This window comes from Pongo abelii, chromosome 11 (assembly GCF_028885655.2).
Source record: "Pongo abelii isolate AG06213 chromosome 11, NHGRI_mPonAbe1-v2.0_pri, whole genome shotgun sequence".
In the NCBI taxonomy this organism is placed as follows: Eukaryota; Metazoa; Chordata; class Mammalia; order Primates; family Hominidae; genus Pongo; species Pongo abelii.
This window is the reverse complement of record NC_071996.2, coordinates 19,301,132-19,312,902: the sequence shown is the minus strand read 5'-3', so window position 1 is coordinate 19,312,902 and position 11,771 is coordinate 19,301,132. Positions and strand designations below refer to the sequence as shown.

Here is an 11,771-nt window from a genome sequence, read left to right as displayed (position 1 = left end):
TTTTGGCACAAAAGAATTTGAAATCCCTGCATAGTTTTTTTAATAATACACATTGACCATGAACTTTTTGAGGACTCCTCCATAGCTGCTATGCCATCTCTTTTCATTTTAATGTAAGTAGCTCCATCAGGACTTCCCATTGGTTGGCTGGGCATGGCGGCTCACACCTGTAATCCCAGCACTTTGGGAGGCTGAGACGGGTGGATCACCTGAGGTCAGGTGTTCGAGACCAACCTGGCTAACAGGGTGAAACCTCATCTCTACTAAAAAATATAAAAATTAGCTGGGCGTTGTGGCAGATGCCTGTAATTCCAACTACTTGGGAGGCTGAGGCCAGAAAATCACTTGAACCCGGGAGGCGGAGGTTGCAGGGAACCGAGATTGTGTCACTGCATTCCAGCTTGGGCGACAGAGTGAAACTCCTCACAAAAAATAAAATAAAAAAAAGACTTCCCGTTGGTTTCAACATGGTGTGGGAAATGCCTCCTGGCCTCGCTTTGCATTTTATTGGATGTTATTTTTTCTTCCCCTCAGAGTTTCACTTTGGGGGCTAGGCATATCATGGTTTCCTGTAGCTAGATATGGGGCTTGTGTGGAGGGAGGTGGGGGTGCTGGGCTGTGGTCAGCGGACACTCTGGATCTAAGAAAGCCTTTGCCCTGCTATTTCATTGGGAAGTTGCTTCCACTAGGGTTCTCGTCCACTGGAAGTCTTTAATTCAAATCAGAGCCCTCCTCTTCCAGGGCTCCTCTGCAGCCATCCTGTCTTAAATGTCCACCCCCCTCCACTCTAGGTGTTTTGGAGGGCCCCCTCTGCCCTCTCTGTGGGTCTGTTTCCCACTGTGGGTCTGCAAGGAGCTACACAGAACTGCACCCAGCCTCACTATGATGACTCCAACTCACTTCAACTCTTTCTTTTTTCATCATTACTTTCTGAAATTTATGTTGAGGAAATCTCTACTTCATAATAAGCTGAGCCAGGTTGTATTCACTTAATACTGATCAGACATGACACAAGCTATTCACAATAGCTGCAGTTAGCAAGGCTGGGTCAAGTCTCCTGCTCACCTCGTCTATCCCAGCGCCTCAGGGCTCCTCAGATGGGCTGGGCTGCTCACCATCCCTCCTTTATCTGAAGAGCCAGGGACAGCAGAGCCAGCCACAGAGCTCCAAATGCAAGACACAAGCGCTTGATCGTGCTGCCCTCTGCCTCTGTCCTGAGGGGAAAGCGTTCCCATCCAGCCCACTCACGACATTGCTTTGGTGTGATGAGCTGTGTGGATCTCACAGTGGGGCCTGTTAAAGAAAGATTTAAAAAAGATTAAAAAATCCTCGGTCCTAGGCTCAGGTATGAGCCTGTCACCCAAGGACAGTATCAAGGAAGAAGAAAGACAAATGATCCTCCAGAAAAATGGTCACAGGACATGATCACACATTTCACAGAAGAAAAATCCCTAGTGGCTAATAGGCATGAAAAAATATGCTCACCCACCCCAGCTGGGGCTGGGGAGCGCCCATTCATATGGCCATGGGACACCCCTGGACAGGGTGCAGCAGTGACAAGAGGGACATGGGCTGGGGTAGCGCAGGCTGTGCTGCTGGGAGGAAAGGAGCTCTGCCGGCCTTGGGGGACAGCCAGGTAAGCCCTGATGAGGCTGCATAAGTAATATTGGAGAGTCTAGCACTAGGCACCCTCCCTAGGGCAGCACCTCCATGAGAGGGGAAGATAGGAACAGGTTTCAGGAGCACTGTTTACAGTAGTGAAAGATCGCAATGCCCACCGGAGGGAATTGGATAAATAAATTATGGTGTATTCCTATGCACACATTCTAACAGCAATGAAAATAGATGAACTAGATTTACATGACTCCACTCCAAGAGTGCTTAGAGCAACAATGGTGAGTGAAGAAAGCATGTTTCCATGTTATAAATTCAGTGTGACTTGGTGTAAATAGTAATAATAAAGCATCACTCTGCACTTTTTAGATGCACAGCCAGATTAAAGTATTATTCTCAGGACGGGAGGAATGCATGCTAACTTCAAGAGAGGACTTTGCTTGCTGGGAAGGGAGTGGGACAAGGGAGGGGTACAGGGCAAACCTCAACTGTCACTGTATTATTTTATTTCTTTAAAACTTTCTGAGGAACCTGTGGAAATGTGAAGAGCAGCTGCCCGGGAATCCTGCATGGAATGAGCAGAAGTGGTGAAGGGTCCTCTTTCCCTGACTGTCGCTTAGAAAGACCCTCTGCTTTCATGCAGGTCACTTTCTGGAAGTACTTCATGGAGTGAGAGTGAATGCTTGGTGGAAAGGCAGCTGCGTAGTTTACCTGTGCCTGCTGAAATCCAAATGCATCATCCAGGACCAAGTGAGTTCAATAAAGGAGGAGACTCCTACTCAAGCAGGCAACTAGACTTTGAGGACAGAAATAGGAATCTGGGCCTAATGACGAGAGCTATGTTAGCTTTGCTCTACAATGCAATTTATGTTTACTTCTTTTTAAGATAATGTGAATTCATTGCTTGGTTGACATTTATCTTATTTCTCATATTTGGGCACGAGTGTGACTTCACTCCCGTTGTCCACAGCATGCTGAGCAGCACTCAGAGCAGCAATGTGGCAACAGTCACACTGAACTTCTTGTCCACAGTCTGACTTCCGGCAAGTCTGTTCATCATTCTCAGCCTCAGTTTCCCTGATGGCAGGAAGCACCCAGATGTCTAGGAAGTAGTCCCTGCCTTTGTTTTGCCACAGTATAGGCATAAGATAGAATCGAGCAGAGATAGAGAAGCTGCGCTAAAATTCTTTCATCTCAACAGTTTGCACCTCCTGAATTTCTAGTTGTTTTCTTTAAGAAAATTTGCTGTCAAATATCAATATTGCTCATTTGTTGATTTTCCACTATACTTGGCTTCAACAATAAGCTCTGCTTTGTATCAAAAGCTCAGAGACGTGAAGTGCATTTGTTCTTGGAAAATTGGGAGGTGGATCTATTTATCTACTGATTATAAAAGTTAAGGATTCTAAAAGAAAATTTGGAAAATACAGAAAAATTTAAAGAAGAGGCTGGTGCTGTGGCTCACACCTGTAATTCCTGCACTTTGGGAGGACGAGGCAGGCAGATCACCTGAGGTCAGGAGTTCGAGACTAGCCTGGCCAACATGGTGAAACCCTGCCCCTACTAAAAATACAAAATTAGCTAGCACGATGGTGCTCACCTGTAACCCCAGCTACTCGGAAGTCTGAGGCAGGAGAATCACTTGAACCCGGGAGGTGAAGATTGCAGTGAGCTGATATTGCGCCATTGCACTCCAGCCTTGGCAAAAAGAGCAAAACTCCATCTCAAAATAAAAAAAAAGAGAAGAAATCAAAATCACCCAGAGGACAGCATCATTAATATTTTATGTACTTTCTTCCAAACTTTTCAATGGGATATATAAATTCAAATATAGAAATCTTAAAATTGCAGAAAACTGCAAATATAACAAGAACTTTTATATTCACCACTAACAACTGTTAATATAGATTACATCTCTTGCAAATCTTTTTTGCTTTCTAAGGAATTAAAACATAGTATAGAGTTGAGGCCTCCTTGACGCCTGCCATCCCTGCCCCAGGCCTGTTGCAACAACCAGTCATTCAATGTGTATCTTCTCAGTCTATTTCAGCCTATTCAGGCTATATGTGTGTAACCATGAGTGATTTGGAATATTGTTTTTTATGTTTCTAAGAATGCGTATACATGATATTATACTAAAAGTTTTATTCAGCACACCTTTTTGATTAAACATTCTTTTTTTGAGAAATATCAATGTTGATTCATAAAGATCTATTTTTTTTTTTTTGAGACAGAGTTTCACTCTTGTTGCCCAGGCTGGAGTGCAGTGGCAAGATCTTGGCTCACTGCAACCTCTGCCTCCCGGGTCCAAGCGATTCTCCTGTCTCAGCCTCCTGAGTAGCTGGGATTACAGGGGCCCGCCACTACGCCTGGCTAATTTTTGGTAATTTTAGTAGAGACAGGGTTTCACCATGTTGGCCAGGCTGGTCTTGAGCTCCTGATCTCAGGTGATCTGCCTGCCTCAGCCTCCCAAAGTGTTGGGATTACAGTCGTGAGCCACTGCACCTGGCCAGATCTAGTTTTTATTAACATGCTGGACAGTCTTTCATTGACTGAAAATATTCCATGTTTTATTCATCCATTCCATGAGTACTGGACATTTGAGTTTATTCCAATATTTTGCTGTTATAATGGTACACATGAGGACTCTTCATGCATATGTCTCTAGTGTAACCTTGAATCTCTCCCCAGAGAGGTGGAATCATTGGGTCATACGGGAGTCACATCTTCAGTTAGTGTGGATATTTTGAGTTACTGGACTGGTCTCTCTCTCTCTTTCTCTGTCTCTTTCTGTATATGTGTATGTATTGTATATGTTTTTAAATTATACTTTTTCAAGAACCATTTCAAAATGAGGATTCCCCTGTATCACTGGTGGTTTTAAAAACATCATTGTTGCATATGGAATATCATTGCATTATATGGATGCAGGAAACCCCTAACTGCATGGTCCAGCATTGCTCAGGAGCATCACTGAGCTGTCCAATACCATGGACCCCACGAATACCTTTACATTCCAGGGAATCCGTGGCATCCGGGGGATGCAGGCTGACCAGCTTTGCCTCTTACAAACTGGGTGAACTTAGCAAGTTCCCTAACTTCTAGGAGCCTCCGAATTCCCACCTGGACCAGGGGACTATAATAATATAGTCAGCTCCTAGGGTTGGGAGGATTACTAAATGCAGGCATATCAACAGCCATCAGTATTGTTGATCATAATTAGGGTTATGACTGACTGAGAACTGTTGAGAGTTAGGTTTGCACTTCTGGACTAGTTTTCTCCTGGAAGCCTTGGAGCTGCAGGCATTTTGTTCAGGGATGTACACAGAGTCTAGTCCAAAACTTTTAAACTGCAAACTGCACTGTCATCTCCTGGAGGGTCTCATCGAAATAGAGATTGGGACCAGAAAGTCTGGGCGGGGCCCAAAATCCTGTGTTTTGAGATCCTCTACCTCCAGGCACGGCTCACCTGACACTGCTGGTCTGAGTATCAAGGCTTTGCAGCATCTTCCCCGGGGCCCTGTCTCTTCCCACAGGCAGCACATGCGTGGGGAGTCAATTCGTTTTTGCAATTAAGGATAAGTGGGAAAAAGACCTCCTAGCTTAATAAGGTATGTCATCTTGCCCTGAGATACTAATAAATATTTTCCCTTACTCTGGACCCAGCATTATGGTCTGAATATTTGTGACCTCCCCAAATGGCTAGGTTGAAACCCAACCCCCAGTGTGATGGTGTTAAGAGGTGGGGCCTTTGGAAGTTGAGTGGGTCTTGAGGTAGAGGGCTTTACAAGGGACCCCAGAGACCTTGCTGCTTCTGTCTCTCTATCATGTGAGGACACAGTGAGAAGCTGAAAGTCTGCAGCTCTGAAGAGGGCTCTTCCCAGAACCCAGCCATGCTGGCACCCAGCCTCTTCAGCTGTGACAAATAAATGTCTATTGTTTATGAGCCACCCCGCGCACGGCATTTTGTTGTAGCAGGCCAGGCTGAGTCAGACTCCCAGAAAACAGTTTCATATTATCTAATAACCTGAAGGCTTTTTGACCACTTATTAAAAACAAAGGAATAAATCTCACTTAGGAATCTTGGATAACGGGTGAAGATTGTGCTAACTGGACGTGACAACATCCATATAAAAAGCAAGACATTCAGTCAGCTAGAGAATCAACCTCTTGTCTGTGCATGCTGGAGGCGGGGAAGGGCAAAGTGAGTTTGCTTCCTTCCTCCCTCCCTCCTCTCCACTCTAGGGAGACTCCAGGGCAGAACAACCCTCCTTAAATTGCTGTGCGCCTTCCAGTTGCTGGAGGCAGTGAGGTTTAAAGTGAGTCCCTCCATCCCCTCTCCATCACCTCATGTTCCACTCTCACCCAAAGATCCAGGTGGCTGGAAGACCCTGGGCAGAGCCCTGGCCCTGCCCTAGTGGCCGTCCTCCCACCTGCCCTGTTCCTGCTGGACTCTGTCCCCGAGCTGTTTCTCCTGGTTGTCGACAGTGCACACACAGAGCAGAGGACAGGGCTGCGTGGGGATGGGCATGGCGCCTATGCCACCTGCAGGTTCCCTTCCTCTGAGGCTCCCCACCCATGGGTGGTCTTCCCTCCTCCTGATTTACTAAGCCTTCGCCTGATCACCTCCTAACACTGCCAGCAGCTGCCAAGCTGTAGACCCGCAATTCTCCCAAAGTTGGCTGTGGTACTGCTGGTCTCCTTAGCCCTAGGAATCCATCCCTCGCTGCCCATGGCTGGCCCTTCACCACCCCCACCACACTCTCTAGAGCTCCACAGTTCTTCCAGCCTGCTGGCCCCCCAACCTCTGCCTTCTGAGCCGCCCCCAACACCTGGACCCTGGCCGAATATAGTTTCTTATTCAAGAAGTTCCTATTCTTGTCCTATGCCCAGATGGCCCTCAATAAACATTTGCTGGGGGAGTGAGTCAGATGAGCACTAATGACTCTCAAATCTGTATTGTTACATCTGACCTCTTCTCATTGGCTCTGTGAAATTTAATAATTCAAACTTAAAGCTGTTGGCCTTTTAAATTGTTCTGAGCCTTGAGAGGAATGTGGTTATGCAGCCTGAGTCACGCGGTTGCACCTTGTGCCTTTTTTCCCCTGTAAATAATAAAGACCAAGTGGTGCCAGAGATAAAATGCCCTCAGATCACTGCCCCTCCTCATGGAGTAATAAAACATTCTTCCTTGGCACGCAGCAATCTGTAATCAATCAATCTCTGCACTCTATATGCTTGTCTTTATGGAAAATGCTGTTCCTGCTAAGATTTCCCTGTCTCTGTCTAGGTAAGTGAAATCTTAACTTCACTTTGGGACGCTGACCTCATTCGTTCGAAGTTGGGGTCTCCCGGGTGGCCATCCTCAAGCTTTGTGTTCAAATAAACTATAGTTAATCATATTTTCTGAACCTCATTATTTGAGGTTGACAGCTTATGTGCTAGTTGGCATCGCTGGGATGTGCCATGAGCAAGCCAGACCCAATGCGTCCAAAAATGATGCCATTGTCTTCTTCCTTAATTGGTATGAGTCCAGGGCCCCCATCGCCCAGCTGCCCAACCTGCAAATCTGGAATTATAATTGCCTCCCTCTTGATTGAATGAGGATTGCCCCCCTTCAATCACATTCCATGTCCTGCCGATTTATTTCCACTCAGTTCCTTTCCCTAGGACTCAGCAATGGGGTCTAGGCAAGAATAGTCTGGTGGATGCTGGTTCCCAGGTGCCTGGTCCATGGGGCCAAGACCAGGGCAGGAGTTTCTCTGTTTCAGCCACAGTGCCTCAAGGAAGAGCCAGCACCAGATGCGCACCCTGCTTCCAAGCCTCTGTTTGTGCTGCCGTATAGGGAGAGGGTGAGTGGATTCCACCTCCATCCGGGTGTCCCAGCTGCCTCACTGCCAGCAATAATTTGGCAAGAAAAACTTCCAAGCTTGCTCTTTAATCTATATTGGAAGCATAATCTATGCTAGACACTTGTGCAAAGTGAGAAACAATAATTCTACCAATTGATATAAAATATTGATCACAAAAGCTGTCTGTAAAATATGACACAAAAGAACCTACCATATTCATATAATAAGATATCAGAAGTGATTACCACAAATAACATGGTCTTAGGGAAGAGCAGCCTTCTCACTCATCTTTTATGCTGTTAGTGAAGAATGTCTGATGCCTAAGGCAGACAAACAAATAACTCACTCTCTCAAAATTTCAACCCAATATCAGGAGAGGATGAGAGAGGAAATCCCAGACTCCAGCCCTGGACCATTATCATAAGAAACTTTGGAAATATGAAAAACAATATTTTATCTCCGACTGAGTTGGTAAGAACAATTCCCAAATTTAATGAAGATCAAATAAAGCCACTAATAGCACCATTACTCAAGTCCAGGAAAATAGACAACAGGGTTTGGGGAAGCACTTCAGAGTGCCTGCTGAATAATGCCATTGGAGACAGCCCATCCTCACACCCATGCTGTGAATAAAGTAAGGTAGATCACATGACCTGGCAAAAGCACCTGCTTTTTTTTTTTTTTGAGACAGGATCTCGCTCTGTCACCCAGGCTGGAGTATAGTGGCACGATCTCAGCTCACTGCAACCTCCACCTGAGTTCAAGCAATTCTCCTGCCTCAGCCTCAGCCTCAGCCCCTGCCTCAGCAGGGATTACAGGTGCCCACCACCACGCTTGGCTGATTTTTGTATTTTTGGTAGAGACATGGTTTCACCATGTTGGCCAGGCTGGTCTTGAACTCCTGACCTCAGGTGATCCACCCACCTTGGCCTCCCAAAGTGCTGGGATTATAGGTGTGAACCACTGCGCCTGGCCGAGGTGTCTGCTTTTGTATTTTTTATCATTCCCTCATTGCTGCTGCTTGGCCAGAGGCTCCTGTTATATCTGGTTTTGTGTCTGAGCTATTGAGACAGTGAGGACAGGCACATATCACAGCAGGGCCCTCTCCTTTCCACCCCAGGAATGGTCCCATCTTGCCCAGGGAGCCTGTTGCACCCAGAGTCTAAAGGGCTGGCTTACTGCAGAGCCCTCTCTTTACAGGGCTAGGTGTCCCCAAAGTCCAAGCAAGCAGTTGAGGGGCTGAGGACTTCCAAAGGCTTATCAGGTCAGCTGTAAGCCCCACTGGCCTGACAGGACCAGGGGAGCACTGCCTTAGACCTCATACCCCTAACACAAGCCATAATGCAAGCCTTGGTGCCAATTCCAACTGCTCCAGGCATAGTGCTGTAGTGGGGCACGGCTGCCAGGCTGGGGCAGCAAGCAGACATGGGGTATATGACAGTGGCCTCTGGACAGCATTGCAGGCAACTGTGCTGCTTTCTTTGGGTTCCACTTTTACAGCCACATCTCCCTTGGCACGGGATTGGTAATGCTGTTTACTTTGGAACCAGACTACCTGGCTCCACCACACACTCCTGTCCCCTCTGCTTCATCCTCATCCTTTTAATTGACCCCAGAGAGCAACACTCTCACAGAGGACTTAAATAGAGTTAGAGCTGACTCCTGCTTGTCCTCCAGGACTTGGTTTGAAGCCACCTCCTCTGGGCTGCCTTGTGGCCCACCTTGGCCAGGTGAGGCCCTTTGGCTGCCTGGGCAGCATACACCTGCGCTCTGAAATGTGCCTGGCAACCATGTGGGCACCTGTCAACCCATTTGTCTCCCTCCCACCATAGGCTCTGCGAGGCCAGTGACCTGCCTCTAGCCACAGAGCTGTGGACAGGGCCTTCAAAAGCAGTCCCTCGCTTCCTCTTCCTGTGTGTCACTACAGCAAGTGGGTTCTGTGGGAATGGGCTGGGTGCTCACCTTGTGCCTGTCACAGGAACACTGACTGGCAGGCCAGGCCGGGCCAGCTCCCCGGAGCCTTACTGGGCCCAGGCCATTCTCTTGGCCTCTGAATACAGAGCACTTTAGGACAAACTGCTGGCCAATGACACTGAAAGTCGTCTCCAGGACCTTGGGTAGGTGACAAAATAAGGAAAGGAGGAGATTTGATTAGTGTCCCTGGCCTCTGGGGATGACCTGGGTGGAAGAGGCCCATCCAGGAGGAGGGTGCAGAGGTGTTTGAGCTGCACCTGTGCAGAGGCTGCCTGGAGCAGGCAGAGCTTACAGGTGCACATTCCCGGGTGAGCCCAGGTAGGGCTTCAAGGCTGGCCTGCAGCCTTGCAGAGGAGCTGCACAAGGTTACTGCAGAGGGACACCACCTCCCTTCTGTTCCCGTGATTTATTTGACTGTCTTTATGACAGTGCCACTCTGTCATATAATTACTGGAGCTTTGTAGCCAGTCTTAAAATCAGGAGTGTTAGTTCTCTTTGTCCTTTTTTTTCAAAGTTGTTGTAGATATTCTAAGACTTTTGCATTTACATATACATTTTATGATCATTTTGGTATTATGTACAAAAAATCTGCTTGAGTGGGATTATGTTGAATCTGTAGATGAATTTGGGGAGAACTGACATCCTAATACTATTGAGTCTTCTCACCCAAGAACATGATATAAGCCTCCTTTAATTTCTCTCAACAGTGTTTTGTAGTTTCCAAATCTTTCATCAGGTTTATCCCATAATTTCATATTTTCTGATGCTACTTTCATGGTATTTAAAGGATTTTAATGTATGATTTTTATTGCTAGTATACAGAAATACAATAGGTTTTTTTTTTTTTTTTTTTGTATAGGACTGTGTAACCTGCAAGCTTGCTACACTAACCTATCAGTTTGAGGCATTTTAAGATAATTTCCACTGAATTTTCTACATAGATGATCATGGCACCTGCAAATAGAGAATTTTAATTCTTCCTTTCCAAACTAAATGCTCTTTCTTTTTCTCTTTCTTTTTCTTTTCTTTTCTTTTTTTTTTTTTTGCCTTATTGTATTGTGCTGATGAGATCTTTCAGTGCAATGTTGAATAGAATAGAAGTGGTGAGCAGACATCTCACTCCTGGTCTTAGGGGAATATCTGGGAATATCTTCAGTCTGTCACTATTCAGTATGATGTTTCTGTAGGTTTTCCTTTTTTTTTTTTTGACATCCTTTATCAGGTTGAAGAAGCTCCCTTCTTTTTATACTTTGCTAAGTGCTTTTGTGAACAATGGGTGCTGGATTATCTCAAATGTTTTTTCTCTATCGATTGAGATGAAAATATAGTTTTTCTGTTTTAGTTTGTTAATATGGAGATTACATTGGTTGATTTGGGAATGCTAAATGAATCTTGCATTCCTCAGATAAATTTGGCCATGATGTACTGATCTTTTTTTACATTGTTGGATTTGATTTACTAAAATTTTGTTAAGAATTTTTATATCTATGTTCACAATGGATATTGATCTATAGTTTTATATTTTTTGTAATGCCTTTTCCTGGCTTTGGAATCAGGTAATGATGGCTTTTATAATCAGTTAAGAAGTATTCCTTCCTCCTTTGTTTTCTGGAATAACTTTTTGATAGAACTTGTATTATTTCTTCCTTAAATGTTTGGTAGAATTAGTTAGTTTTTCTGGGCCAGGAGTTTTCTCTGTGGAAAACATTTTACTATAATTTTGTTTTCTTAATAGATACAGAGATAGACAGGTTATCTATTTCTTTTTGTGTGAGTTTTGCTAGTTTGTTACTTTCAATAAATTTGCCCATCTCATTTAAATTTTCAAATGTATTGGCATAAATTTGTTTATAATTATATCACTTTCCTAGGGTTTCTGTAGCAAATTACCATAAACTGAGTAGCTTAAAACAACAGAAATCTCACTTTTGTGGAGGTTGGAAGTCCAAAATGAAGGTATGGGCAGAGTTGGTTCCTTCCAGAGGCTCTGAGCGGAACTTGTTCCACACCTCTCTCCTGGTTTCTGGTGGTTTATGGAAATCCTTAGCCTTCTGTGGCTCTTAGGTACTTTAGTCTCTGCTTCCACCTTCATGTGACATTTTCTCTGTGTGTCTCTCCATGTCCAAATCTTCCTGTCTTATAAGGACACCAGTCATTGGATTTAGGATTCATTCCAATCCAGCATAACCTCATATTAACTTGATTACATCTGCAAATATCCTATTTACAAGGAATGTCATACTCACAGGTTCCAGATACACACAATTTTTTGGAATTTTATTTAACACAGTACAATAATATTCTTTTATTATCCTTTTATGAGTAATGTCC

The 11,771-nt window shown here is 45.0% G+C and overlaps 1 long non-coding RNA gene across 1 annotated transcript; it reads right to left on the bottom strand.

Annotated features, from left to right (window-relative positions):
• Nucleotides 1-705: 705 nt before the first annotated feature.
• Nucleotides 706-10,227, bottom strand: LOC129057934 (uncharacterized). The gene is made up of 3 exons (XR_008522700.2): nucleotides 9,429-10,227; nucleotides 3,215-3,337; nucleotides 706-1,293 (listed from the first exon to the last, which is right to left on the bottom strand). It is a non-coding gene; the product is annotated as an uncharacterized LOC129057934 (long non-coding RNA).
• Nucleotides 10,228-11,771: the final 1,544 nt, after the last annotated feature.